Below are 24,055 nucleotides of genomic sequence, written 5' to 3'. Positions count from 1 at the left end.
ATAAGACATGGCTCAATTGGCTAAATACTTTAAATGCTATAAGAATGTATAATAACTACTCCTCGATTGCGTAAAAAGACCTTTAATTTGCCTAGCCTTTTGTCGCATTCGGTATTAACTAGGTTAAAAACAATCTCGGTGCATAGATTTCCATTTTAGGAAAGTATTAATTTTACTCAAGTTTCTGCGTCTACTCCGATTCGTTTCTATGGTACATTATTCCCCTGAACAAGCCATATCCATATATCATCGGCCTCGTCATCACCTGACAACTTTATATATATTTGTTCGGTGTGGAAGCACATAATAGCGGCACATGTCCTATCTTCTTTTCTACTCGTTTTTTTTGTGTTCTAAAAGCTTACCTTCTCTATGATAACGTAGTTGTACTTGGTCGACCAAGGTCCAACTACCTCTGCTGTGACTGAGATGCTGTTAGAGGTAAATCGGTTAAACTATCAGGAAGCAATGGGGTCTGTATTTGGTAATAAGTCGTCTTCAAACCTTTTCCGCCGGCTGTCTTTACCATACCATTATGGTAGTTCGAAAGCTGTCGATAAGTATGCACTATAGGAACCAGGGTTATAAGATTACGACTGTCGATACGGTTGCCCTACTCCGCTCGTAAGATAAGAAAGATTCCACTAATAGTTTTGCTAATTATTTCGATACAATCGGATATGGTATAAGCAGGAATAGAAAATATGCTTTTTGACTATTTCTACCATTCGGCGGGAAGACAGCAAATCAGGCACTCGATTCTGTTGGTGCAGCGATGACCTGACCAGCGTGTTAGGCTATGAGAAGCCAGCTGAAACAGAACAAACGGATCCGATTCACGGTGAGGTAACACTTAGCGGCATTCAGCTGTTGAATTAGATGGTACTGCCAAGTACCGCGTCTTCACCTAGCTAACTGGCTAAGATTGTAAACGCTAGGATCGCAGAGAACAATTATGCCTTTAAATAAGTACGTCATCAACATGTACCCCAACCCCCTATACGCTTAGTGATTTCTATAGGTAAAATAAAAATTATACCGACCCTCGGCTTGACGCGTCGAATAACGGTATTTAGTATAAGTTTATTAAAAATCAGATATCATGTAAAAGCAATAATATGATATTTTATAAAAATTTCTATCACCGAAAATTCTCGCTGTCTATTTTTTGGATAGTACTCTATAGATTATTAGCCACGGCGATTCTGAAGGTATATTATCGAATTTTTAGAGCTAACACCGAGCTTAAACGTTGGATTTTAGTGCATCTTATATTAACGCTGGAGCTATTCATTGTCCTTGCCAGATACGTATATTCAACCTTTAGATCCACCCCTGGTATACTGTTAATGAGTGTAGTTCCTGTGTGCTTCATCTTGTTTACTGGACACCATACGGAGCCGCTCGCGTAAGTTTTTTAGCAAGAAAAAAAACCGCCTTTAAGAGCATTTGAATTTACATGCACAATTAGCTAATATAAGAACAACTAATCCAGCAACACACCTATTGTGCCTCAATTATTGAGATTATATAAATCATTCCTTAAACTAGAACAGGCAGGTACACTGTACCCATCATTATTGAAGTACCGTTTTTCTAAGCACTAATGGAGGATCGAAGTTGGGCGCTGTTACATGTTAGAATTTTAACATCATGCGTTCGCCAACAACCATCTAAGTCGCTCTATTCGTATATGTCTAGCTATAAGAGGGATAAACTATACAAATTATGTTTTTTCCACATAGGCTGCATATTGCTCGGGCAAGTAAAGGATTCTGCATAGCTTAGATTGATGATGAAGAACAGTTGTTCTAGTGAAACTCGACTACTATCGTAGCTTAAGCAAACAACCTTCACGGCTAAATCGAACGACCTCACCGCCTGTCGAAGCGCTGCCTATAACAAACGCATTGTCGACAAACGGCAACGATCATCTTAACCTGTGAAAAGTTCACATGCTCGAAAGACAGCCATGACCGATCAACTCGGAGTATTTTCTATGCTGAACATCGCTTTGTCTTGACAACGAGGCACCAGCGTCATGCATCTCCAAACAACTAATCGTCTTCTACAAACCGATAGAGACTTCTACGGTGACTGATGCAAGCCTTGCGATGAACAGATCTAGCCACGTCTCGAACTTAACGGGTGGCGTGTTTGCCTGCTAATCATGGCGACTCGTTGTAGCGTCGAACCCGGCTATAATCAGACAGACTTCGTTTCGTGGGAACCGGCCGTTTGCCTGATGGAATACCTAACAGCGATACCGAACGTAGAACTCGAAACATAGATATCCAGACATCTAGCAGTACCTAAGGTAACTCATCTACCCATTGGCAGGCTGGGAGAGACGGCAGCTTTTGACTGTTTCACACTATGGACTATTGACGTAACTGACAAGATGATGTGTCATCTAAAGAAGCTGTGACAGAAGTATGCAAAGAACTACGAGAAAAATTCGTTCAGCAGGAGTTGTTTTATGTGTGCTCGTGTTCTGCGGTAAATAATAAGACGATTATAGTAAAAGGCTAACAGGGTGGCAGGTTAACTCGTTCATTCACGAACAAAATTAGCATATTCATGTGGCCTTTTCGTCCATTCTAAATACAGTATATGCATATTGATACGGACCATAGTTCAAACCTCGCTAGATACCAAAATAAGTATTGTCATGTACTGTTTACATTATACGGTCGCCGATTGCACGGTGACTGCGCAAACGTTAGCGTTACGTGAATTAGCGCTGCACTGGTCGTTTAAGGATAATTAAGTCCACGAGCTAAACCAGAACTGCACGCTGGCCCAGAATATCTTTACATGACCCGCTTCGATCTGGTGTTCAAACTTTCCGAAGTCTCGAAAAAAATTCAGTCTTTCGTGTTGCCCACGTACAAGAAACCATATTCAATAGCAGAAATGTACAAGCCAGAAGAACGACAACGCCTCATCCCTACAGAGCCGTAGTGAGGATCCGCTGATCATGTGGCACGAGGGGGCAATAAAGGGGCGGCGGGTGCAGGGATAGCAGACGAGCAAATTGTCCAGAAAAAAGTTTTCGCGCAAGTCATGAGTTGTCCATTAGCCTGACGCGTACGGACTAGTCAACCAATCTGACAGATAAAGGGAGATTACGCTCTTGAGAGACGGCAAAGGAAATTTCAACTACTGGACTTAAAATAATACGTACCGGTATAATCACTGAACAGCGCAAATGGCATGTCTCGATGACGCGCTCAGATATTAGTTTCGTTTATGTTTGTCTGAGGCCTTCACCCAGTGAAAGACGGCCGTGCCACATTGTGCTCGTCGACATAGCTGCTCACCTTGTTACCGTCATCCGCGTTGTTATTAGCTCACCATACAGATTGACACTACCCAGAATTATGAACGGTGGGCCCAGAAAAATTTATGCGAAAAAGAGAGAGATATGAGTGGGGGCAGCAGTGGTGATTGTAAACCTTGCGGTTCTGGTCAAAAAATAATTGAGCACACGAAATTCCGTTCAATCTCATGGTTGAAATTCCGGAACTTTGAACGCGATGCGGCACCTAAACACCGGGAAGATGACGATAGAATGGAAGGTGAGAACAAGTCAAAACCTTGATCTCCGTATGTTCATATTCTTGGAGGAGTTCAGGGGGGCACCAACCCATTAATTTGTCCTGTCTTTGTTACGCTAGATATAGCTTATAATAGTTAGCCCTCCGCCTATTGATGCGCAATGAATAACCGCTCACTTCGATGAAGCATGATCAACAATAAACATTCATGTGTGTGGCCCCAAACCTCTATCTATTATTGAAATAGTATATTGTGCTATTCATTCTCTAATTCTTCCGATTCGGTACAAATTAAAAACAATTAGATAAGTGCCACTCACAAAAATGGCGCAGAACCTAATTCTTCTTATATATGTATAATAAGCTCTAAAGAGTACGTTATTTATATCCATACAGTTAATTAAATTTCGAACAGGCAATAGCTTCTCTTACTTAACAAAAAAAACCTTTCGTAAATTCAATTAATGCGTATCCAGTATGATTTTCGGTTATCCCTTTCCGTCTCCCAACCAATTGATTTATTGCACCTTTCTGAAAATTTTTAGAGTTTAATCTTAAGGAACTCATCGAGCTCTTAATATCTGGTTCATTATCCAATGTGCTATTTTTAATTTCACTTGGAAGTAATTGGAAAAAATTGCAATTTGCTCACGCGAGGTCTTGAAACTTCTCTCTATCTAGGCGGCTTCAACGACTAAATATGATTGGCTTTGCCTCTACAAGTGCATTTTTTCTTTATGTACCCGATGCAGTTGAGCCATATACAGATTCTTGACCTTTTTAAGCATTCTGCGGTATGTAAGAACTCCCCAGACTGGTAGAACGTCAATTATTGTCCTTTTCATATAGGACTCCGATTTAACGTTAAGCATGAACGCACCTAACGGATCTGTACGTTAATTTTTACTCTTGTCTAAAGCTGTAGCTGCATTGTGGTTGAGTACCGGAAAAAAAAAATCGAGAAACCGTGTCGTTTTGTTGCCGTACAATTTGCAAGGCATTTCCGTCCTATCGTTGAGAAGATACCATAAATTCAAATGTCTGACCATGGTCATGTGACAGAGATGCTTCCCAATCAATGTCTTTGTCGACCATTTGGTCCAAGACGCCATCTTTGAATCTAGGGAATCGCTCTCAAAGAGTCCCCTGGGTTATAGAGCTCTGGTTGAACAGTAGCGAAACATTCCGGCTTGTGTTGATAAACCTCTGATCCCGACAAGTGCAACAATCAGCTATTGTCAAAAATGCCCAGAACTGAAGAATTATAACACCATAAATTTAAAAAAGAGAGAGGAAGATTATTTTCAAAGGAAATAAATAGTGCTAAAGAGAACGCTGAGAAACGCGATTACTTTTTGACACACATATAAATATAGACATATATATTATCGTGATTGCTAGTAATTTGTGCGCACAGCATAGCCACGCACGAAGGAAGATCCACTCGTTATCGTAGATCCATTGTAATAAAACAGATTATGTATCTAAAGTTAGTTATCTCTAATTCGATATGATACCTAACTCTAGCACACGTATAGTACGGAGACTGTGAGTTAAACATATCTCGGTTAAGTTAACCATGACCTAATGTCGCAGTTAGCAATGGTGCTCTATATTAGAATTTGGCAATCCATTGATATTTCTGTGCCTGAATAAAGTTTAGTACTTTTTTGGGTTTCACCGGTTGCTCAGGCGTTTTCACTTTAAGTAAATTGTCATATAAACTAACGAATAGCGTCCGTCACATTTACTGCAAGAGCCCCATTTCATCTTTAAGTTTGTTCATGACGTACGTTTCTACGGAAGTTTTATTTTGTAAGCAAAAGTTACGCTAGTTGTTGTATACCGTTATATGGCGACCTGTATACTATTATTAGGATTATCACAAGCTAAAGTTCTGTGTGCGCATCTTTATCAACAGCGCCGCCGCGGCCTCAGTGTATCACAATGTATAGCCATACATGACCCAAATAGGGAACCTGGCAAAACGTCTTAATGGAACCCTTAAAGATGCCCCTATTAATCCGATATAAATAGCAAAAGTTATGACAGCAACGAAAGCTAGGTTCAAGCAACGTCATCTACCGCATAACATATTGCATATATTTGCTCATAATAGTTATCTTCGGAGCAAGCCATGGAGGAAGATAGCATTTTTCAATGGTACGTACTTGCATAGGATTTTTTTTCGTTGCCCTGACTATTTCGTTGCCTGTCCCCCTCTCGTTCGCTCCCCATCATCTGCAATGCAGCTTGATGTGTGATGATTAGCGTTCAAATATCAGTTGCGGATATTCAAAGCTGAGCTTTAAACGATACGAGTAGTTCGTATGCTGGAAGACTCAGACCCCATGCCACTTCTGTGTACAGAGAAGACACGAGGTATGTATCGTTGCTGTTCTTGCTGTCAAGTTGGCTCTGTCCATTTAGAAATGATTACCATCGCACGGTGATCATCGTTTACAAGCGCATACAATTACAAGCAAGGCACACTATTATACCGATTATATGTATCATCAACGATTTCTGAAAACGGCTGTATATATATAGCATCTTTTCATATTTCTGTTTGTCTCGTTGTAGTGACTGTATGCAGGTATAATGGCTTTACTTAACTCGCCCGATGAGTGCCCTTCAGGTTTATACCAGTAACAGCCGTTATATGCCTGTCTATGGGGCTATACGATAAAAACTGTTCTGGTTGTAGTTGCTGGTGTTGCTGTTACCGCGGCCTGCAGCAACAGTGGCCTTAGCAGCCTTCCTCTTACGGCCGGTACATTTCGCCTCTAGTTGTATGCCGACCTATGTCGATCTTCAATAACAATCAAACAAGAAAATCGGCACAGATCAACGGAACGATGATCCGCGCCAAAGTTTCTGTTCTGTATTGACCACTAGTCAAGAAGAACATCTGTACCCAGTTTCTGTGTATTTGTGTTTGTGTCTGTGCCGCCTAGTACTTATTACGTCGGATCAGACAGCTCCGCTTAATCAGTCACATGCATGCCTATGTTATGCTATCCGCTCTTATCATATCGTATCGTTCGCGAACGAAGCGCTTTTGGGTCGTCCCACGTAATAACGATGGCAGATAGCAACAGAACTCCAGAAAAGACAAAAACACGGCCGCAGAAATAGTAGACTGACCACACACAGAAAAATCGCGGTTGAATGGCTTGCAGCGATGGTGTTCACTGAACGAAAGACCGTTCTGTTATTTGTAGAGCTGTTAGTCGTAGGTGTACAGGCTGATCACGATCCTGAATTTCGGGGAGATTTCCTCTAAGGTCAACCTGGGCTGTACGCCCGCGTCGCGGGTAGGTAAAAATAGGTTTTACAAATATAATGCGGCACATTGGATTGTAAACAACGCCAACTGAAAGATCACGGACGCATGATGAACTAGTAGGTGACTAATGATCTTTTGATCGTACTCCAGCTCAGTAGAAACGTATTTTTCAATAGAAATGTTGAAACCTATTATGTAGCGTTTAATAGAGCGCCCAAGTGAAGGGTGACGTTATAAGGTCCTGTGTTGTACAATACATATATAACATGTTTTCAAAAACTTGCCTAGTTTGCCTAAAGTGATGCATTGGCATTATCTTAGATCCTAATTATTCACTTTTCACAGAAGTTTCAGCAACGATATATAGAAAAACAATATTTAAAATTTCTTCTCTTAGTCAACTTGTTATCTGTGTCACATTAAGTTGAAATAATTCGCTGTGGCGGCAAAAAACGGTTCTTGAGTTTACCAAGCTTTATAGTGCGTAGAAGATAAGTTGACTAGACAAACGTTTTGTGATCTCGCCTGCCATTGGCAACTGGTAAAATGTTCCGTGAGTGGGACAGGGTTCATCGACGTTATTAATGTGTTAATATTTTTTTTTATCTCTATATGAATGCCTCCGGTTTGTTAATAAATAATATAAAATGCATATTTGCTACGCATACATACATTTACTGCACTTAAACCGATAACTTTACATAGTAAAAGGAGCAACAGTAGAACCGTATGAGTCAAGTACGTAATGGATATGTGTTGTGACATCTGTGCCACACTGTTCCTTGAAATGTATTTCATGTAACCATTCGAAACTGATGAAAGAGAGAGGATTTCGTAACTTTTTATAAATACAACTAGATAACTTAGACAAGATACTCGAAGTCTATGTTTAATGGTTAAAACGCCAGTAGACGTTGCTATATGGAAAGATAGCGACCGTGTTTAGAGAAGGAAACATATTCAGAGATGGGCTATATTATTAGATGGACAAGGATACAGGACTCGGCACTATTTTCAATTATACATAGGACACAGGATAGGTAGTGCTTTGAGGACATTATTGTAATAGGTTCTAATATAGGTAAAGATGATTTATTTACCTAAAAACGCAGTCTTTTACTTGAATTCTAGCAGTAAATTCATACATTATGTATGTGTCGTCGATATAATCTAGTTTGCTTATCACTTCTTACCAAAAATTGTCAAATCTGGCGTTGAAGAAAGCGTCTAATTAGCTTTCTAGATCTTCTTTACTTTCAGATGTCGCTATTATGAATTTGATTTTCCAACTATTGAGAACAGTCGTAACTCATTTGCAAGAGCTGCAGAAGTTATGAAGGATGTAAAAAAACATCATATTCAAGCTCTTGTAAAACGTCATAAAAACTTTTATAGATCTGGTATGGTGAAGCCAAATACTCGCGGCTTATCTTTTCGGCTAGCTGACCGGTTCCTTACTGCCTGAGACTCTCATCGATCTTGGATGGCCGACCGAAAAGGGGAAACGTCCTCAAGGTTCACAATCGCATCTTTTTACTTGGCAGACCTCTCCGAACAGCCCTCTCAATTGTTATATCTTTACTATACGCAGCAAGCTTCTCTATCCGTATATATTTGGTATTTTTTTCAGCCTGAACTTAACGTGAAATTTACTTCAACGACGAAAGTACAATGGGTCTATTAAGGAAAGGGGGAGTACTTTCGGATACCCTCTATGGGAATAAAAAAAAAAACAGTGGAATAGTGAAAAGTATAGCTAGAGAAACTATCCTTATTTGGGTGTCGACACATTCTAATGACCACCATCTGTCGCATGCAGTATTTGGATAGCAACAACACCGGCATATCTCTAACGTTGGCTACACGTCCGAAACTGCAAGCCTGCTTCCACTTTTCGGCAATTTCTTCAATAAGATCGCAGGCATCGATTGTCTATTAAAACCTGCTCAACGGGTGCTTAATAGCGTAATTTAAAAAAAAAAAAAAATTTATAAAAAACACTTCGCATGCGTTTTCAAAGGCTAACATATATAATCAAGTTCTTCTTTACATTTTCTGGTACCAAGAACTCACAAATATTTGTATGCCGTACGGCAGTACATAAGATAAATCATTTCCATGTTTATAAGTTATTAATGTAAATTATTCGCTTAAGTTGAAAAACTAAGTCAAAAGCCATAAAATTCGCGTTAGGATAGATACTGATAATAGGACAGCATAGCATGATACGACATACGATATATCTTGTCTTTCGTACTATTATAAGGCCATTCAGTAAGTTCAAATCTAAACTTACTATGTCGACTAGAAGGCGGTTACCGGGACACACACAGCTACTTGAATACGGACCGCGACGGTTTATGGTATTCGGCTAGTATCACGGTTTTCTGGTAAAATTCATCGAAAAACACTACAACTTCGCCATACGGTACGACGCACCGCTACGACCATTTCATAAAATGCAATTTCCCATCAATACAACTACCCCTAGAATCTAATGCGCCGATACCTCACTCAGCCTACAAATGGCGACTCATTTTTAACCCCTTGTGAACAAGCCTAGCTCAATTCACAAACAGGGCATAATTTACAACTGCACTGAAATTCTATCGTTAGCCATCGAATACCGCACCGCGACACTAGTAGTAGTAGTGCAAATAGCCATGATGTCTCTACAGTTGCACATGGATACTGACGCTGAGTAACGGTCTAGATAGACAAAAGTAAAAGCTTTTGAACTTCTGAAATCAAAAGTGATACCGCTCTTCCCTTTGCTTAGTCCATATTTGTCCTACGACGAGGCTCCGCGTACACACTATATCCGAGTCCCGGAAGTTAAATCTAGCACTGTCCGCCATCTATTATCGCCACCACTAAGCTAAATGAGAGTTGACTCAGCTACAGCCGCTGCTGCCGGAAGACCTTGCCCGATAAGTAGCGCGAGCATTAACGTTAGAACTAGTATCTATTCATCAACTTAGAAACTGTAAGTTGCTCCTTATCGTCCGTCTTCATGTTGTAGCTGTGAGCATATGTTAGTCGCCTTGTAAATAATCGTCCATGGCCAGACATCCGGCGACCCATTGAAAGCGAGAGTCGTTCTCCATAATTCATTGTCTCTCTACCCCCTGATCGGTCAGCATCTGTTTTTATGGATGGCAGTTGGCCTACCTGACAGATGGCTGACACTTCATAAAGCTGTATGAGCTTGAACGATACGTAAATGACAAGTATACGACACAAACAGGTTTTTCAATTGCGTTTTTATCGCTTATATTCTATCTAGAATATAGCTTTACATATATATAGCTACTTACATTAGATACTGTTATTGTTAATCGTGGGTTTAGATGTAGATACACTTGTGTGACATTTCTGACGATTTTCGGACTTCCGATGAACATTGAGTACGAATGAAAATAGTTGGTCGTAGATTATCGATTGATGACAGTAGGAAATTGAAGGGTAATGGTAGAACGCTGAAGGAACGCTCTGACACGTATACTCTACTAAAGCTAATGTGAATTTAATTATTTCTGTGTGGCTATGCGGTCTCTGTTATAATGAAACTTACTTAAGAAGAGATTATTTTTTAATTAAACAGCGTAAAAGGCTTTTTTTTTTCATAAACAAACTCTTTACAGCTGCATCTATGCTGCATCATGGAAGGACAACAAGACCTATGAGGGTTTTTCGATCACGAAGGTACAGGACTGCAGTGAGGACGCTACTTCTTTTAACTCTTCTTTTTTTTTTTTTTTTTTTTTATCTCCCATTGCGAACAAGGTCTGCTTAGATTCTAGATGTATGACAGGGTATAAGCACGTGTTTGGATGCAGATTTTTCAATCAAGTCAACGCTTTATGGAAGCGCTCCGAAACGGTTACACTACAGCTACCTTCCTTGCAGATTATCCTCAAAAGTGTGTACAAAATGTCGATTTTCTATTTAATAGCGGTCTTGCCAATTCTCCGTTTTGCATAACTGCGGACCCGTTTTTGAAATGGATACCCTCTATATACGTTTTCGATATAACGAAGCATACACGTGACGGCAGAGATAAGCAAGTGAAATAAATAAACGAAATGTACAATTTCTATGGGAGTATAATCATGGTCGATAATGAATTATCTTGACAACAATATTTAGTCTGATTGAAATTTTGGTATGCGTTTGTACTGATGCCGCTCGGCCCAGTGTCCTGACAACTCGCTAGCTTTATTATCGTCGGACATTTCTCAAACAATGATGGTGTTTTGTCACTTACTGCACTCGACACGTGCTAGAGGTATCTTTTTTCGCACGCTTAATGTAAAAATCCTGCCGTTGTTATCATATCTATGCAGTGACAGTTCTGCGTAACATTTCTATAAAGGGAAAAGCCCCCGCCTTTAACTTCCTGCATCGGTCGTCGTCGCCACTATCTGTCTTAAGTAAGTATCAATAACTACATCGTGTGCATCATATATCCGCTTACAAATGTGCATGATTAGGAATAAAATGACGGTACATCTTGGGTATGTAATTGTTACTAAGTGGATTAATAAGGTCACAAACGCATTTCTAACGACTAGAAGTCTCGGATAATATAGGGAGAAAGGAAAGCTTTCACGAATTCTTTTGTGCAGGTGAGGTGACGAGTGAAAAGTTTGTTACATACGCATAATGGCGTACTAATCGCTCGATCACGTGCTACCGAAACTATCTAGCGTTCTGTCAAACGACGTTACTGATGGAAGAAACTGAGCGCGAACTAAGGGCAAAGGACTTATTTTTGACCAATTGACTATTTGCTTGTAGTAAAAGGTAGGAGCCTGTTCTTCCCACTTACATATTAGGCGCACAGGTAGGAAAAAGAAATTATGTATCGACGTTAAACCTGCATCTTGTTATCTGAAAAACTTTCGCTGAAGGCAAAAGATGTTTCTCACTGATTTGCTTTTTCTAAAAACAACGTAGGTTACATTGCATCCTGTCACTAAACCTGTAGCAGGTACAACTTCAATAGCAACGCGCAGCCAGTTGAATTACTGCCACGTGTCTTCACTGTAATCACATTTTGTATAAACTGAAAACACTCTTATTGAAAGTATATGGAGAGATAAAACAAGCCTCGCCTCTGATGTTGTGCACCAATATGAACCTGCACTCAGGTATTTCTAGGACAGATGCCGCGATATATAGGCAGAAGCAACTACTCATAGATGGCAGCGGCTGCAACAAATGGCTCACTATTCAGCCAGTCATACTTGTTATCCCTAAGCTGCTGTATTATCTTAATTATATCCTATTGTTAATTTCTAAAGAAGTCTCAATGTGTCTATTCTCTTTTTGGCATTTATAATTCTGTATGTAAATAAATCCTCGAAATTACCTATTTTATGTATAGCATTAAGAACTTGACCCGTTAACAGTCTAGACGGAGTGGTCTTTACCTATAATTTCTCCAATAGAACGATATGCTGTTTCCTACCGCCTGTATAAAAGCTGCAAGGAGTCACCGCCTAAAAATAAAAACACAACATTCGTTGATCGAACCACATGAGCTTCGCAATTCGATTGTTTAGTTTTCGACCAATTTACCAAACGAGAAAACCCAGATGACGAAGAAGGGACAGGATCGGTATCCTCTAGACTGCCACAGAAAGCCCTGTAATATAACTATAACAATACGAGCAACTGCTATTACAGCTACATTGCGAGCGGCAGTGACTGTCTTAGCAACAGAAGCAACAGGACACTTCGACGGGTTCTGCGTATGCCCGCATATTGCAGTTTTTAGATTACGCCATCAAATCTCTACCGTATCAGAAACCCATGAAGAAACAATCAGCCCCAAAAAGACCATTCAACTAAACGAAGGCAAAGTAAACATCGACCTAGCCTCCCACTTCAGTTCACGGTATCCAGATAGTGTTGTGACATGGGAAAATGCAGAACTAGAACCTGTTAAGGAAAGCATATCGATCGAGCGATGGCAGATGATACGCGAGTCATTGCTCATAAACATCTGAGAGGGTGATCACCTGACGACCGTCTCAAGAGGCAGAGTGGTATTCTAAATGAAAAAGGTGGTCACAGTAGACGAACTTTACCTTTATCCATTCCATGCTAAACAGAGTAAAGCCCACGGTAGTCCGTGCTGACTATAGCCTATCGATCGCTGCGTGTTTATGCGTCTATCCTATTATCATGGCAAAATAATTTTGCCCCACCGGCAAATACCGATACCCTCAAATTGTTCACAAATAATACTACATTTTCGTACTTCATTACGTCGCGTCACGTCTCAATACGTACAACGTTTCAATTTCATCCTACTGTTCTACTCATTAGACCGCAAAATATTGTTTAGCTTTTTGCTAACTAAATACGTAGCCAACAGTTACATGGATTAATTAAGGAAACAGTAGTTCAATGTCAGCGCGTGTGCTGCTTAGAATGTTAAAAAATGGCAAACGCGAAACACATTCAGTTATTTTTTTAATTATTGCAAGCCCCATTAATTAACATAGATGGAAAAAAGGCGATCTTTGCCCTTTTTACTACACCGAAAATATTCACTCAATCAAAACAACAGCGAGCAATGGAAACTACGAAGTACGGTGTATATGTAGCTCAAATGAAGCTTAACGGTTAAAGGTATTGTGAATATAACAAAGAATCAGGCTCTAACTTATTGGGAAAGTAGGAAGGTTCATTTTGGCCACATAACGCGAGTTCCATGATGACCTATTTTCTAAACCCAATCATCGTTCCAGCTACGTGGTCGCCATAAATGTTTTACTACCTAAATTCCGCTTGTCTTTGATTCTGAAATTTCAAACCATAATTTTAACTCCTTTTTGACAAATAATGCGCGAATAATGTAAATATGGATCTGCCTAACCGGCAGATTGTTGGTTTTCGGATATCGCTGTTTGTCGTGATATAGTAAAGTAAATTAACATAATCCGAGTTTGCCCCGAAGGGGCTGTAGGTAGACCAATCAGACACGATCAGTCGATGTGGCTTTCGTCTCATTCTGTTTACTTATAGGCTGTCGTGTTACTGAGTGATTTATCTGAGAACACCCTGCAGAAGAAAATGAAAAGAGTTAACGCCTAATCGTGTTTGAAAATAACTTCCACTCTTTCAACTTCAACTTGGAGTTTTAATAATTTATGATTGTAAAATATAAAATATCATTAAAATAGCATTTTCATCTGGAAAGCACGCCGTACTGCGTGTGAACGACTGAAATCGATCAAGTGTGGCAGCAAGATCGAATATATAGATGCCTCACAAGCTGGGCTTCACCCCAGAAACCGAGGCACTAACAAATGCGTTTGATTCCCTTCAGAAAATAGATGAACATGCTTCGAAGCGGTTCATTGTATGCATCAAAAACGGATAATGGTTGATAACTGGATGTTTTTACACTTGCGGTAACATATTACAGAATATTACATATCTTCTTTATAGAAACCTACTAGATTAGATAGTTCAAGCGCCCAACGAAGGATATATTTAGATTACGTCCATATGCTCAAGGACTACAGTTAAAGCCTCAAATTTAAAAACACCAACCGATACATGTTGGTAACTGTTTATATGGTTTCTGCTTGTAGCATATTCTTATTTATAGCCATTTATTAAAACGGATACTAAAGACTAACGGACAAATGTAGTATTTTATACACGACGATGTTTTGTCACCTGTGAAAGTGTGATCTGCAGAAGCATTGACGCACGACTGTTGATGAGTGACTTTAATTGTCGTATTTTGGACAAAAATTAAAAACTAATGGCAGAAAATAGATGCGGAGCTGAGCTCAAGAGATTTCTATTTGCTCTGCGTAAATAACTGAAGTGTTTGCATACGGAACATTCTGAGCTTCAATGGAATGACGATGAGCATGTCATATGGAAGCGCTTCTGTTATAATATCAACGACAAATCATGGAAAACCGTATACAACCGTATATCGTATATAGACGTACAATATTCTAGGAAAGTCTAGGTTTATTTCTACAACTAATACAACCGTCAACAACAGGTTATGCCTAGTAACATCGCCAACCATGACTACCTGTTATAAAATTCACACTGATCTGAGCTTCATCTTCTTTCAAACTCAATATCGTTGAAAAAGTAATTCTGTAGCATATAGAAGAAATGCTATACTACACACATTATCTCTGTTAGATTTGCCGTTAACGTCAGTAACCGTAACGTCGTCTGAAAACACTTATTTCAACTGTTAAAAAGAGTGGGATCAACCAAAGTTAACTTATTAAAATACTAATTGGAGCTCTTAAAGTAAAGCAACAATCAGTATTTGAATCAGGTAGCCACTGCTGGTTCAATCGACAGTCGATTTTTGCTCTATAGAATTTTTAGTTTATTCATGTTGGTCTTAATATTTCCTATTTTTAGGACAAATCTAATCTATAGCATCGCCAAAAATAACTTACTAATTTTTACTCTAAACAACTGGCCAGTAGTCTTCATTCGACGTTCTCTCTGAGCTGCTTTCTAAGCGAATCACGCACGTACAATGTCATAGTGCTAAAGATACTTCATCAATTAATGTAATAATAATAATAATAATAATGGAAAACAGCGACACGAAAAACCCGTTCTTGTTATCGTTCAGAAAAATTTAAAGTGCGCACAATTTCAACATAAACAAATTTAAAAAATAGATATTATTTCCTATAATACGATTTTTCTTTATGAGACGTGTAAATCGGCTCGTTTCACTTTTTACTCTCTTGTAAATTGTTTCAGTGCTCCCTTAAACTGCGAGCGTTACCAAAGACCGATCGTGCTCTCATTATCTCAAAGCACTTGTACAGATATATTTGATATTTTAGTGACTGGCGACGATAAACAAAATGGCGGCAACGTTTACATACACGGCGGTGCAGTAATCAGATGAATCCCGCAGAAAACCTACTTTAAAAGGATGTGCCTCGCTTGATCTGGTTGATGTTCTGGGCGAGAAAATAAATTAAAAAAAACCATAGCACAAACAAGCTGTGATTATTTTTGTTGTCTGGAACTTTTAGTTGTCCGACTGAAAATAGAAAAAACATTATTTTATGTTTAATAAAATTTTTCAAAGGGTTTGCAAAGAAGACAGTATAAGACACATGAAATGGTCCCCAAAGATACGATAGGTAACATATGTGTTAGCAGGGGAAATGCGGCAGGTTGGCGTAATTCTACATACAGCATTTCTAGCACCTGTCGTTCCCGTTTAAAACCTTCATGAGTCTTCAGGCTCTTTTTCATTTCACATTGGCCGTCAGCAAATATTATATATTAGCGCATTTGTGCATACAAATACCTCACGAGAGCTATCGTGACATGCACGAATGCCATAGAAGAAAAAAAAAAAACCTAAATTCCAAATCTATAATATTACTAATTGGAATAAATTTACTTAGTTTATGTTCGTTTAGAGCCTGTCCAATAAAGCTGTAGAAAACGTTTATTGTCGTAGACCCAGCTAAGTTATTTGAGTTTTCATCAGCGTTGCAAAACTTCAGTTCTATTCAGAAAGTGTCTCGAAAATGCACTATCAAGAATGTCAAGAGAAGTTACAAAACCTGTCATCAGTTAACTATAGGATGTGCTAAAAACTAAACTTAGCATCTTAGGGTTGTTTTTCACATGAGTCCCGTCAGAAAGTGTTCTAGGTAGATTCCCTAGGACGCCCCGTTTTTTCTTGCACCTTAAAAGCTCTACACGGACTATTTGTAATGGTTTCGCCCGGGATATTTTTATTAGCCAGAGGGCAACGTGACTCTCCGGAGCACTGAAGTCAACTGACCATTTTTTTAGGACAAAGGATAGTACCGTAGATATATATATACCTTTAAGGATTACGGCATGACAATTAATAAAAATATGTTGTAATTGATTTTCGTATTCGCAGTTTACTTACCGTTCAATTACTTTATGCCTACTTGTCATTATCCAAGGTCTACATCGTCTTATGTTTTGTAGGGGTGTCCCCGACCGTCGCTGAAAAAAGGTACATGTATATTTTAGCATGTAGACCATTTTTTACTATATAACACATGTACATGTACTGCTGATGTCATTGCTCGCTTATTTGAGGACAGCTTCAAGCAACTGGGTGAGATTGTCTGGTCGGAACGTATTGCCGTAATAATGCCCAACGTACTTGCGGTACCCATAAAGATAACCCATAAATAATAATTATAATGACATTTGGCAGAAATCTCTAGAAAAATAAGCAAATATAAAATCTTCGATAGCCATTTAACGAAACTATGATAAAACAGTATGGACTCCAGTAAATCAATTTAATCTAGCAAATAAAGAAGTGCCCAACAACGACATTCGTCAGGCATAGTTAATTGATAGGAAATAATAGGAATCAGGATAGGTGGTACTCAAATATAGGCGACTTCTGCTTTGGCGGAGAGTACTTCCGAGAAACTTCTTCCGGTAAACGTTTTGGCACACATATTTGTCAAGCGTCACAGTTAACAATCTATACCGTACTCGATTCGTCCATTTTCCGCGGTAAACAACGAAGGGTAAAACGTAGCCAGATACTAACTGGGGTTGAAAACAGGTTCTGTGCCAAGAACACCCGACAGTAACTGATACAGAATCAGCCGTTCAGGACAGCAATTTGATATTTATTAGTGAAACGCTCCCACTAACTCCGCTGCAAGATTTTGTTTGTTTCAACTCTGCAGTTGATTTATGTTTTTTCATTCACAGCCATACTACAAACTTAGAGGTTTAACTGAGTTTACTGATAACGAAATAACCCTGGACGTTGTCATGCTCCTCTTTTCTCACGTCTCATCACTCGCCCGGTCCTATTTACATGTTAACTAAACGTTCAAAGTAGTTTTTAGCGCATTTTGGCTCCATACGCTACTTCTACGGTCGCCATTACTAGAAGTGTTTTCTGGATCAGTCAGACTCATGATTGCATCTTGCTTTTATTATTACTATTATCTATCCCTCCGTCTGTTCCCTACTATCTAAGCAGGATGTATAAGGCTAGGATATATGCGTTGAAAAGCCTATTGCCACATCATGGTTTAATTGTAGTTTAATTTTAATACCTTTCTTTCATCGACAGGGGCATCCCTGGCGGAAGTGTTTATTAGACGTATCTGGTATTCGCTTCAACGGAAGCGAAGCGGTAACGGGCAAACCAGTGCAAGCTTTCCTGGGCTAGATATTATTGGAAAACTGCAACAATAAAACATCTGTATGAAGCAAATTAATATAATAATTAAAATAATATTAATTTTCAACGAAAAATACATATCATGTTGCTATTGCAGAAACATATTCGTTATAAATAGTGAAGTGTTATCGAATTGCCTAAACGTCTTCAGTTTTGTCCGTGTTCCGGCCACTGTAGCACAGTTTGCTAAAAGGAAAGTTTTCTATAGGTAATGGAGAAAACTCCATTCAATCCATCGATACTTAATACCAATGGAAAGCAAGCTTGCAGTAAGCTAAACAAAGACACTCATCTGATATGAGAACTTCCTGTTGTATTCTCCGAAGTTCAGCCCGTTCTACTCGTTCCTATAGCAAATACGCACTGACTCAAAGCGAGATGTCAGAGAGCATTATCGTTTTGTTACCATCGTTTATTGTGAGTTAGCAAACACCATGGGTTTCTGGCACTGTGACACCCGCAATGAATGATTATACAATAATGTCCTATTGTTTCAATAGAAACGCTATAAAATTTTGAACTGTTAAATACACGTATCTGTCTTTGGTCGGCTATGATGTACGCCAGTAAAGTCAAATCAACTAAGTTACGCCTACGAGAAACAGGCTGCGTCCGGCAGCGTGGGGTTCAGCGTAGTTGTTTTTGCTGTTTGAGGTATTCGGACCAGGAGAGAAAGATTATCGAATCAGGGCCAAATACTCTAGCCGGCTCTATAAATTACTGCGGTAATAGGGCAAGAGTTTTTCTCGTGATGGTAGTAGATTAAAGACTACTACGCAACTTCAGTCAGCTCGAAGTAATCGTAATGTCTGCCCATGTTTACGGGGGCAGCGGAGAGAGAGAGGATGAGACAAATGACCTCGACAGTTTCCGTTGCTCCTAATACAACTATAGCCGCCACGCTACCATCGCCACTCAGCATGAACGCAAACGTATTATACCACGATGTTGTTTCCAACATGCGTCGATTCTTCCTTCATGCATTTTAATCTTTCGAAGACAGCGTGAACAAATCGCTTATCTACTCACATGCCGTTTCAGCGAAACTACACCGGATGTAGCAATGGAGGTGCGAGTTCAAGGTAGGCCATGTATAAGAAACCTGCGCTAGAAAATAACGGACTAACCAGTGATTTCAAAAAAGATGGTAGCAGGCGAACGAGCGTTTATTGGCAGCCTTTGTCTCTAGAACTATGCTAGTCAGATACGGAGAGCTGGCGGATGACTGGCTCTTCCCGTTACGAAATGACTGGTGGAAGTTGATTTGGAAGCGGGTGCTAAGACTCTAGAATGAGTCTGAGGCAAGCGATGCTGCTGTTCTGGCGACGACGCAACGCTTTGCGGTCCCGAGTTTCGGAACCACGATTTGGGGTCAGTGGGGTTAACCAATGCTGGGCGCCGCAGAAGACTCGATAGCGTCTGATGACAATTAACAGGAATACGATAAAGAAGAACATGCTGGGTCGGCATAATAAACAAGTGCCGCAGGCAAACTCGCTATGCGTTAACGTCAGTGGCATCCCCATTTTCAGAGTGTTGATGCAACCACATGACTGTCAGGGGGTCTTGTGCAGAAATAGGCTCATAGTCCAGTGACCAGTAGACGTCGCGATGGACTTCACAAGTGCCAGTCAAATTAGCGCTACTTCAAACAGGCGTAATGTTCGAAGCAGTTCAATGAATAATCCCAAGCATTTGCCAACATTGTTTTTCATTCCATCAGAAGTCCTGCTTTTGTTACTGCGTATCGCTGTTTTTGTACTGTCATTCGTGCTATTGCATGTTGAAATAATGAGCCTTGTGAGACGTTTTAGTCAAGTAGCATTGATTCAGTTGTTATTGCGGCGTCCACGTAGTACACAAGGACGTGTTTAGATGAAAGTGTTTACTAGAGACAAACTAAATGTAGCTATGGTATAAGTCTTTGCATTGTATGATGCTAGCGATCGAGCTGCCATGTCAGAGATATACACGCAAAAAATTCCAGTAAAACAATATCATTTGTCAGCGTATTCATTCACAATATACACATATTCGAAAAAGCTAATTTATACGAGGCGTAAAGAAGCACCAGCGTCATCAACCAATCGTCCGATGTTCAATAAAGCTCCTTGCCCGATCATCAACTGATCTTGCAAAATACAACTGAGCTAGAGTCGCCCTATGAATTAAGTTTAATCTTCATGTTATGTAAGACAGGTGTACGTGTCCCACCGATTACCAACACAGTGTCCAAAATCTGTGTCTGGGTCGCTAACAGTCTGCCGGTTGACAGAGTGGACCGTTGTTGCTCCGGCCACCATTACTGCTATTACCGCCGCCGTTGCTGTTATTAGCCAGCCCAATGATTTTCCTACTACATTACTAAATTAACTTTTGCCCAGTAAATTTAATTCAATGATGTCTAGGAAGTAAATATCGAACAGTGAACGATAGTTCAACATTCAATATTCACGCTAGCATAAGCCTCCAGAGTTTTGTACCATTTTCTTTGACAGGCATTACGCGGCTCGCCGCGATAACCCCCCACTGGCTTCTTCGGCCCCATCTTCGAATAAATGCCAGTTGTTCAGTCGGTGTCCCTTCTGCCCCCCTCGCCATTTGCCATCGCGAACATCTGTGTTATCTGCTAATTAGTTAGTAAGCCTGTGGTCGTGCCATCTTCCAGTAAATAGTAGCAGAAGCGGCAGTTACTATATGATGGCATAATCTTTCAGCGTCTGTGTAGTCATTGACGTACAATCAAATTGCGATGAGCGTGTGCGCAGACACTTCGCCAGCTTTCCAGATGTTTTTGTCCATGTCCAGTTATCAGGTGCCGCATAGACTGCAAAATCAATTTCATTGAATAGCCGGTTGACCTGCGGCGCTATCGATCGTCACTGTCTGATCAAATACTATATCTGCTGACGGGATGAGTTGTCCGTTGCAGGCCATGCTTTGCGTCATCATTCAATTTCCGATTAATCACTCAATATATCGAATGATTTGGTGAGAGTTAACGTCCGTTTGGCAACGATTAAAACAGTTATCCTATGCTTATGACGGTTGTAATAGTAGAGACACGATGACGATCGCTAGGACCTGTTGCCGCTGTCATTGTGTGCGCCTGTCTGTAGTACCGCAACGCTTATTAGACGGTGCTCAACTTCACGCGAACGAACAACAGGACAATACGGGATACACTTTGTTCATGCGTTCGTCTGCTAATATTAAATAAGGAGCACGACAGCTGCCCCGCCAGCAGAGAGCAGAGATGCCGCAGGGCGATACTTACACAGTATCGGCTCTTTTTGCGCAGTGGAGCTGCCGCTGCCCCTGGGCGTCGAGGCAGCTACGATCAGTAAACAAAAAGGATCATGGCCATATGCCGGATGGGTCATCACATCCGGTGAAGTCCTCATATACTTGTTAATAACGATAAAATAACAATAACACCGATTAGCTTCATACAAATGTGAGTCCGATAGCTTTGTTAGCGGCACATATGGTAACTGTCCCATATATGCCCAATTCTTGGAGCGTTATAATATAATAGCTAGGGTTAGATGTCAATCCAGTTATGTTGCATCAGGTCTGCTCCGTCGGGCACTTATATACTATTAGGTAACAGTATAGTACATCTTTTCTCGAACGTAGACATTTGAAAGCGTTTTTTTTTCTTCTATAATTCTTCCAATGTATATAACAACGAATTCTTTTGAAGGTTAAAGCAACAATTGCCCCTAACATGATTGATGGCGTTTATTCATACATGGATATATAAACTTGAGCATATCAGTGGATCTATACGCTTCTGTACACAAAAGAGAAAGCAATCTATCGACATGGCGGACCAGCTGAATAGAAACAGCGTGTGTACATACTGCGAGGGTTCTGATGACACACCAGGGTCTGAACATGGATTTTGATTTCTACATACATAAATGTTGCGCGTAACATCTCTGTCTGCACTGCACGTCTGGCGGTGAGTTGCAGTGGACGATCCGTGGGTCAATTTTGTAACAGTTGGATTTTTGAGTGCCGGGTCCATCTATTATATCTATTGAAAAACCTCACTGCTTATACTAAAAGTTCATTCAGAATATCGGTGTAACGTAGCTTTGCGTATGTCGAAACGCTCTGCGTTCACTTTCGAATGCCTCTATGGATAGAACGCATGCTGAGGGGCTAACGTAGCTACAAACTCGTATATTGCCAACTATTGGGCTGAACAAAATCGCCTCTTGTGCCCAGTTTATTTCTGACATATGTCATATATATATATATATATATATATATATATATATATATGGACTTTTGTCAAAATAGTTTATTTGTTAGATATGTTGTTTTAAGCGTCTCATATCACAATAGCACTCATTAGACTTATAACCCATATTCATGGGATTCACTATTATGACGCAAAAGCATGGCTATTTACTTGTGTAATATACGTTTAAGTTATTCCTTCTGTTTGTTTGTTGCGGAAAAACACTCGACGTGTTATACCAATTGTCAAAGTTGTTATATTGTTGCACGCAAATACTCTAGATACTACGAACCGATTCAGCATGTTTCATAATCCTCGGTTCAATGTAGGTAATACCTAGATAAAATATCTAAGCTTTTGACTGTTTGGTAGATATTTGTGTAAATAGGCCTAAGCAGTATTATCTTACGAGGTATACCTTGTAGTCTGCTGCAAAGACTAGCAAGTAAAACAGTCATGCTTTAAGCCAGGACCCTTATTCAAGCCAGTTAGCTCTTAATATTACCATAATATTATCTAGATAATTTGCACCTCTGCAGTACTTTAGTTGGTCCGCTTTCTCGTTTAGCGTAACATAGGTGTTGTAATTCCATTACGTCGCCATCTCCGTACAGACGTTGGCCACTACGGAAATACTTAATCCTCTAATTTATATCGGTAAGATACGAATGAGAGGGTACCGTCCGCTGGCGTCGATGCACCGGAAAATAAAAACGTCTTATATATAATTTTGAAACGTTTCCAAGATTATTCTTTTTAAGAACCTTTAATTTGTATTGGATTGCATTCTCCTGGTCGAATTCCCTTTAGAATGGTCAGTGATTGAATAACAGCCGCCATATTGGACGTCACGCGGCACGGCACGGGACGCTGACACGGGAACCGTGGAGCTCGGTTGTATTTATTTGGCGCGTTTAACGGACGCACGTTAGGCGGAAGGGCTAAGTAATTCCGTTTTGGCCGCGACATCACAGGAGGGAACAAGTTCGTCGTCTGATTGACAATAGAACGCTTTATTGTACTATACAACAAGCGACTGAATCAACAATGATGGCTAGTCGAGGCGCCTGGATTCGATCCAACTTCGGAAACGAAGGGGTGGAATCAGAACAACGAAAAGCGGTCAGATTCCCTGGCAGCCTAGTCATTTTGGCTCACTGATTCTGGCGGCGTGTGTACATCTTTGTTCATACATGTGCATTTCTGTATTTCTATGTAATCTTATCATTGTTGAAGTTAACTGACAGGCGTGCTTCTTTATTTTAAGGCTCAATTTTAACTCAGATTGGAATACAAGTTTGTATACTTCATATTGTAGCCGCACACATTCCACAGACTGCTTCCCTTATAGGAGTATGGTACGGTTATAATAATGAATAGATCCGGGAACGACTAGACTAGCTATGCAATAGAAATTGACTAATAACGTTCATAATCAAGCGAGTTCGCTTTGTGCAGTATGCTGAGGTATATTATATACGTAATGGAGTACTATTTCCATAATTAACGTATCACGCGGGAAGTAAATGGGACTTCAGCGGCTTCTGAAGTGGAAAGTGTGCGCTAGTCTAGTGAAGCTGGCATTAAAATTCGTTGTTATCTGAGTGAGTCCATCGACTGATTTTATACTTGTTTCATAAGTCCGTAAGAAGCGAACTTCACAGGTGCTCTCTGGTCTAGATGAGCACGTCTAATTAAAAAAAGAGCTATAGTGCGGATTCAATCTG

The 24,055-nt window shown here is 40.0% G+C and overlaps 1 long non-coding RNA gene across 2 annotated transcripts in view; it reads right to left on the bottom strand.

Annotated features, from left to right (window-relative positions):
• LOC111270350 (uncharacterized) overlaps positions 1–24,055 on the bottom strand; it is a 30,191-nt gene that overhangs the window by 4,036 nt on the left and 2,100 nt on the right. Inside the window, exons 2-3 of one of the 2 annotated variants that reach the window (XR_015314925.1) lie at positions 16,784–16,863; positions 366–811 (exon numbers count right to left, since the gene is read on the bottom strand). This is a non-coding gene — a long non-coding RNA (uncharacterized LOC111270350). The remainder of the gene's footprint in view (positions 1–365; positions 812–16,783; positions 16,864–24,055) is intronic. The other variant, XR_015314924.1, reaches the window with a different exon arrangement.

Source organism: Varroa jacobsoni, unplaced genomic scaffold (assembly GCF_002532875.2).
Source record: "Varroa jacobsoni isolate VJ856 unplaced genomic scaffold, vjacob_1.0 scaffold_1466, whole genome shotgun sequence".
NCBI lineage: Eukaryota > Metazoa > Arthropoda > Arachnida > Mesostigmata > Varroidae > Varroa > Varroa jacobsoni.
The sequence above is the reverse complement of the archived record's forward strand: the minus strand, read 5'-3'. Positions and strand labels throughout refer to the sequence as shown.